The sequence below is a fragment of the Battus philenor genome, unplaced genomic scaffold (genome assembly GCF_028537555.1).
Source record: "Battus philenor isolate CCGP_79_NKW_IND1 unplaced genomic scaffold, ilBatPhil1.0.hap1 SCAF_22, whole genome shotgun sequence".
Lineage (NCBI taxonomy): Eukaryota > Metazoa > Arthropoda > Insecta > Lepidoptera > Papilionidae > Battus > Battus philenor.
This window is the reverse complement of record NW_027181685.1, coordinates 1,373,254-1,381,386: the sequence shown is the minus strand read 5'-3', so window position 1 is coordinate 1,381,386 and position 8,133 is coordinate 1,373,254.

Below are 8,133 nucleotides of genomic sequence, written 5' to 3'. Positions count from 1 at the left end.
CGTATATTATTTATGGCCGATAAAAATGGCCACTGGCAAACGGCATTCGATAATCAAATATATAGTACTGGTTATTTTTATTGACTCTTTTGTATGATATATAAAACCTGTATCTGGGAAATAACACATCATCGTCATTTCAGGGTTTAAACGTTCACTACTGGACTTAGGTTTTCTGAGAGATTTAGGTTGAGCTATGTCCCAGGTGTGGACCATATTCCTCGCTGTCAGCTCTTTTTTTGCTCTTAAAGACTGCATCCTTGGCAAGTTGATCCGCCGTCTCATTCCCTTCTGTTCCTGCGGGCGCTTTCACCCAATAAAGCCTTATATCCTCCCCATTCTTTCATAATCTTTTGCTTTCAACGTTAAGGGATGGAGGGTGTCTACTAGCGATTTCTTGGAGGGCGGTCATGATCGTGGTGACTCGCTGACCCCCAACCCTGTCGCTTTCACCAATGGGAAAAGCTCTGCCTGGTAAACAGTGTAAAAGCTGCCCAACATGAGCATTTTGCTGTACAGCTGTGTGTCCTGCATAATGCAGAATGCTGCATTTGCCTTACCTTCATAAGGCTGCCGTAGGTGTAAATCACCAGATCGACAGCTGCAATGTAGACCAGACTATGGTGCGTCTGATCGCCTATTGTCCCGCCCCGATGCACTGGGATGCCACTTAAAGTCTTGAAAAAAGATAGAGAGTAGAGCTATCACCTCCCCCTTGGGCGACGAAGAATGTCGTCCATTGTTCCTAAAATATTGCAGCAGTATTATAAAGGAGGTGATAAGAAGAAATAACAAAAAGAAAAAAAAAGTTAAAATAAGGCTGATTCCAGAAATACTAAAAATATTGTTACAAAACAGTAAAAAAATACATCGGAGTAAAATTGAACATTGTGAATCTTGTCAAAATAAACGAAATATTATTGAAATTAGGAAATAAAAAACTGCGACACATATAAAAAATATATACCAAGAAATAAACTGTGATTTTGGTAATGGTGAAAATGGATGAGAAGCGATGAGTGAAAAGAAGAAAAGAATGTGAAAGAGATGCAAGATGTAAAGGAAAGAAAAATTATAAAAGATCTTGTGAAGAAACAAAGAAGTATAATTTTTGGCGTGGAGAATAGATATCTAATGGATTCAGCCATTATTTTGCGGAAGTCCATCCTAAGTAAGAAAAGGACTAATATATAGCTATTTCCGCTATGCAGCAGTAGTCGTGCAATGAAGTGTACCGCCCGCCTGCCCGATGATAAATGCGCATGCAGCAAACAATGCAAATTAGACAACTACCACCGTTAAATCACTCAACATGTGTTTCACACCTCCACTGGGCATCCTCAGGAGTAATGTTACACCGATTAGTGCCATTCGGTGTTTATCCGGGCTGGTGGGCAGTGCACTTTATTGCACGACTACTGCTACATAGCGGAAGTAGCTATATATTAATCCTTTTCTTACTGTGGAGAATAGAGACAGCCTTTATATAGTCTTCTTTAGTCGTATCCCACAGAGACGCCTTCACTTTAATATTTAGTGGACTGTAACGTGATACGCGGGGGCTAGATCACAAAAGAAACTCGCAGGATGATACAGAAGACATATGCGTTTATTAACCATTTTCTGATAACTAATTAATACAAGAACTAACTTATTTATTTAGTTTTTGGAGTTTTTCAAAAAGGTAATAGGGAAAACAATAAATAAACAAAAATAATAAGCAAGAGTGATAATAATAGAAATGTAAATTAAGTGCGATATAGATAGTAATAAATATATAATAGTAAATAAGAATTTTATATAAATAAATTGTTAAACAAATGATAAAAATTGAAACTCTGGATGGTAGGAGAAAGAAGTGAGGCTATTTATGGAAGGGAATACGTAAATGAATGAAAGACACAGACGGACGAAAGAAACTCCTCTTAATGAGAATAAAGAAGACGGTGATATGTTACGAGGTACTGTATCTGAGAGAGATAGAGTGAACTGGATACGGTAGAAAGGTACCTACTTTTGTCTGCTTGGGCCTGCTTGCTCATGGTAGAGATCTACACCAGGTCTTCAATGAACATCTTGCAGCGCAGGACGAGGAGTGAAGTATCTCGTATGCACGCTCGGAGCAACGTTAACCTAACCCAACATTTAATGACAGTCAACCGAAGGAGAAAGCAGAACAACAGGAGAAGACACCCTAAGAAGAGCTTATATCCAAAGTTCGTTAACGTTTATTCAATAGAAATCGTAACAAATGCTAGTAATAACTGTTCTAACATCAAACAACATATACTATGTACGTAAAACATACTAAAATTTCCAGCTATAATTATAGTAAACACGTTATATGCACTTCACTAATGAATGTGGAAGATAAATCGTTGTATTTCGACCTAATTATGAAGCGAGTAGATTTATGTATGGTCACAGTGTGAGAGAGAAGGCTCAAATCTAATAATAAAATATATATTTTTAAAAATCAATTATAAATACTAAAATGTACACCCTTATAAACGGTATTTTTAATTTTAATGTCAATACGAAAGGATATGTGTATCCCACAAGGTGAACAACGACATAGTTAAGGCTTATATTTTGCAAAGGTTTTCTATCGGTAAGTTTTACAACCTTTGTAACTGAACACATCTTATGTGATATAATTACATCTTTACTAATACAAAGCGTAATAAAACATTGTAATAAAAACCGATATGTCCTAAGATGATATATGAAATAAACGGAATCAGATTTTTTATTAAAATTTCTCAAAACTTTATTATTATTATTCAATAAACAAATATTGATATGGCAAGAATACTTGGCAGTGATGTCGCTTGATTATTTTGTTTTCATTTAGGCTATATCTGATAAAGTGTATATGTATACATCTGTATTGTTAAACTATACTAAAACATGTGTTGTTGTGGAGTTTCTTCCTGCTTCTTCTCCACAACAAAACATCTTGCGAAACACAGTAGAGTCAAAATTCAATAAGAGTTCTGTTAAAAGTTACTATTTTGAATAAATGAATTATATCTTTTTATCTTTTATTCTTTCTGAGAGGAGGCAAATGTACACCAAAGTGTTATAAGTATTTATTTTTCTTTTTTTATCTTTTGATGCCTTTTCATCCTGTCATGTTCGACCCGTACAGAATTTATTTGGATCAAAATTAAAAATTGAAATTTAAGCACCTTCCCGTTGTCAGATTGATCTGAAATTTGGTACACACATTTAATTTAGATGACAATACAATATAATAAAATCAATAACATTATAAATCTAAGATGGCCGCCGATACAAAATGGAGGATTACGTATTTTTCCTTAACCTCCTCAATATGGGTATCAAATGAAAGGGCTACACTAGTAAAACACGATGATTATGTCAAAATTTAAAATTCAAGATGGACGCCGTTCCAATATGGCGGACTAGGTACATATTTTTCCACAACCACCACAATATGGGTATCAAAAAACCGTTTAACTTAAAAGTATTAGTTTAACTTAATGTATTTATTATTTTATGTAATAACATAGGAAAATTAATTAAATCGTAAGAAAAATACGAACAGTTGAATTGGACGTTTTGTTTGATGCCCTTTGAGTGAGTATTTCTATACTGAGTTGTCAGACCAGGCTTTGGCACGACGCACTTTTTTGGAAGGACGGAAAAATTAAGCTTTTCATTTCGTTCATAAAGTTTTCACAGTCTAGTTAAATATCTCGCGATACCTTTTTTCTCGGATCGCTGCGCGTAATTTCCTTTTGTTGTAACTTTTCCGCTTACTGGAAAATATTTTCTTTTTACGTTTTTGAATATAAAATATTTCTGACCGTTTTTTTTTGTTATTTGATAGGAATAACGTTTTATTGTTCCCATTAATCGCGATGAGAGTTTTATGCAGGGAAACTCTATCTATTTATATAATAAATTATTTCATTATTTTGCTTTTATTAACAGCTTGCATTTGTTGATATTATAAATACTTTACAATACTAAGTAACGACTGCTAATTCTGGCCAAATATTGTTATGATAAAAAATAAACATAACATTAATTTTGAATTTAGAATTTGTCATTTTTATAGGATTGTTCATTGTTTGTTTTTTTTCTTTTTTGCATCAAAGTATTGTAAAATATTTTTTGATATTAAAATGAAGTGGAGTGATAAAGAGAACCAAATCGCTCGTCACACACACACATATATATATATATATATATATATATATATATTTGAGTAGTATATATATATATATATATATATATTTATATATATATATATATATATATATATATACTACTCAAAACAAAATAGGGCCCACCATCATTTTGCCCCTTAATTTATGTGCATACATGATTATTAATTTTTTACAATTAGTCGATGTTGAATTAGGGTTTTACACATTAAGTAAACACAAAATAACGTTTGAATTGTTTAATTTTATCGCAATACACTCAAATACACATTTTTAGAGAAAATGAGCACTAAGTAGACTGTCAATAAAAACTTTTATAGTCACTGTTTGTTTTTAATAAACTTGCCGGGTGCTTTTCTTTAGTATCGAGTAGGACCTCCTTTGCTCCGTATGCACTCTCTGAGCCTATCTGGAACACTCTCAATCAGATGAGTGATGTTTTGGTCGGGTATTCGTTCCCAACAGAGTTTCAGCGCGTCTATGAGGTCCTGTTGGCTGTTAACGTGGCTATGGGTCTCTTTAAGACTTCTTTTCAATTGATCCCATAAATGCTCAATCGGGTTGAGATCGGGACTCATTGCTGGCCAAGGTAAAACCGAGATATTGGCATCAGAAAGTGCCCTCTGAGTGACCCTAGCTGTATGCGCACGAGCGTTGTCCTTCATAAACACAAAATTATCACCTACTCTTTGTGAATATGGGATGACATCAGGTCGGATTACTTGCTCGACGTAACTGGCTGCAGTGACCGTCCCTTCGTTCAAGATCACCAGCTCTGTTTTGCCTAACAAGCTTATACCGCCCCATATCATCACACTCGGGCCCCCAAAACGATCAGTACCGTGCATGCATGGTTCAGTAAAACATTCTCCTTCTCTTCTCCACACACGGACACGTCTGTCATCGCTAAAAAACTTAACTTTACAATCGTCTGAAAAGAGTACTGTCCTCCAATTGTCCATGGTCCAGTCCAAATGCTCACGCGCAAACCTCAAACCTGTTGCCCGGTGAGCCTTTGTTAATTTTAAACGAATATCACGCATCCTAGAATGTTGCCCGTCCTCGTGGAGTCGATTCCGAATGGTTTGACCACTAACGCGTGTGCCAGTAGATTGCCTTAGCCGGGATTGCAAGGTCCGGGCGGTTGTCGTGCGGTCCCGGCGCGCAGTCAATCGAATGTACCGGTCTTCTTGAGCAGTTGTGGCTCGAATCCTTCCTGATCCAGGTCTTCTAGCTACACTACCTGTCTCCTGGAACCGCTCCCATACGTTTCGAATAGCTCGCCGTGACACACCAAGGCGAGATGCAACCGATCTTTGCGATTCTCCCTCTTGAAGCAAAAGAACTGCCCTTGTCGAAGTTTCCACATCCATATGACGACGAGAACCTGGCATTGTAATCGGGAATAATGCCGAAACGAAAAAAACACAGCTAAACAGTGTGATCAAAGTATTGCGCTTAAAGCAAGACTGAGAACACAAACGATTGAAAATTTAAGAAATGGATAAATTTAAGCACTTTACTTTTTTGTCTACCCACTTGAAATCAACAAAAAAGTTAACTTTTAAAACATCATTATGAACTAATAAACATGTGTGCTAGAAGTGGTAGTGCTTCATTTTGTCAATGATTAGTATATGAGTTATTTATAAACACGATTAGAGACAAAGTTGCGGTGGGTTTTTGTAGTTTATATACAAATAAATTTTTCTGATTTTTCATCTTTATTCTTTACTCACTGTCATACTTCTCAATTTGTTTCATTCATACCTTATTTCCATCACAATATCTTTCATTTTGTTCTTTCATTCCTTCTTACTTTCATCGCCTTCCTTCCATCATCTTATTACTCTTAGGTGGCTAGGTACATTTTTTTATAATTATTCTTTATTTTATTATTTACATATTCAATTTTTTTATCACAGTTTTTTTTGGGTTGTGCTTTCTTAATACATTACTACGCTTTTCTTATTCTATTTTTTCTATTATTAATTGACTAGTTATTATATGTGCAGTTTATTAGGTACCTACTTATCTATACTGTTTTGTTTCTATTAACAGTGTTCTTTGAAGTATATTAAATAGAGTTGGATGAATAATTAGAGAATTTACATTTTATAAACAAACTCATTTTACTTTTTTATTACAGTGTTATATATTAAGGTTAGAACTCTAAGTAAAATTGTAACAACTAAACATATATACAACACACACACACACACACACACACACACACACACATATATATATATATATATATATATATATATATATATATATATATATATATATATATATATATATATATATATATATGTGTGTTTGTGTATATATGTATGGAATAATCACCAACCAATATTAAAGTTAAACTATAGTGCAGATGTGGTTAAATGTTTATAGCAAATAAATAGTTGACCTTGAAACTTGACCGAGGAGGAATGTACGAAAGCAGCTTATTCTCACGTACGGGCAATAAAATCATTTTACTGTTCCAAAACTAATTACATCGCCATATTGATATTTCAAATAAAATATTTATTTTATTACACCAACAATTGAAAATGATATATTTGACATCATATACATGGTGATTGGTAAATAAAAAACTTGTAGCGAAATGATCACAGTTGTCAAAATGCTTTCGTTTATCTGTCAATCCATTGGTCTACGCATGCGCAAAATGTAAGGACGCGCGGCGTATGATTTGTAGGCGGTTGTCAAAATCGCGTCTCAAGCCGAAAAATTTTATGAAATGTAATAATGGCGAACGGCGTCAAGTGACATATGTGTTATTGTTTGTGAATTTGTATTAAATCTTTAGTGTTGAATAAATAAACAATGGCATACACTGTTTATTTAAATAATAAATTCAATTAGTTTAAAACCTATTGACTTTGTTTAACACGATAAAATAAACAGGGGAGTATAGTGTCCGCCTATACTATGAAATAATGCTGCGATCAAAAAGTAAATTGAATTTGTTTATAAATTTTTAATTGTTGATTTATATAAAGCGTAAAGGCCAATAAACCTTTTCGTAAAGCCAATGGTATCAAGAGTATAGAAGATTTTATTCTCTAACTCAATAAGATATGTGAAAATATTGCAGAAGTACATATATAATATATCTATAGCAAAATAGATGATGTTTAGTAGTTTCAATTTTACTTAGAATGCTTACCCGAATGTAACACTGTAATAACAAAGTAAAATGAATTTGTTTATTTATTTTTTCACCCAATTCAATTTAATATACTTCAAAGAACACTGTTAATAGAAACAAAACAGTATATTTAAGTTGGTACCTAATAAACTGCACATAAAATAACTAGTCATTTAATAATAGGAAAAATAGAATAAGAAAAGTGTAGTAATGTATTAAGAAAGCACAACCCAGAAAAAACTATGATAAAAAAATAGAATATGTAAATAATAAAATAAAGAATAAAAAAATGTACCTAACCTAAGAGTAATAAGATGATGGAAGGAAGGCGATGAAAGCAAGAAGGAATGAAAGAACAAAATGAAAGATATTATGATGAAAATAAGGTATGAATGAAACAAATTGAGAAGTATGACAGTGAGTGAAGAATAAAGATGAAAAATCTGAAAAACTTATTTGTAAACAAAGACCCTGATCCCAACTAATTAGTGGTACAAGAGGCCTCCAATAGTGGGGCCATAAAAAAAATACACTTCAATGATATTTTTCCAGTCCTCGAAACAGAACAGCTTTTTTCTGTGTAGTCTTCATGACCTTCGATTCGTTTATCTCCTCAATCGTGTCAAAATTACGTACCGGAATTGGTATTTTCAATTTGCAGAATACAGAATATGTAAGTCAAAATAAGCCAAATAAAACGAATAAGGTATTTGAAAAACGATTTCAGTCGATTTCGATCGTTCGTTTTTGGCGAAAAAGTCGCAAAACAATGCA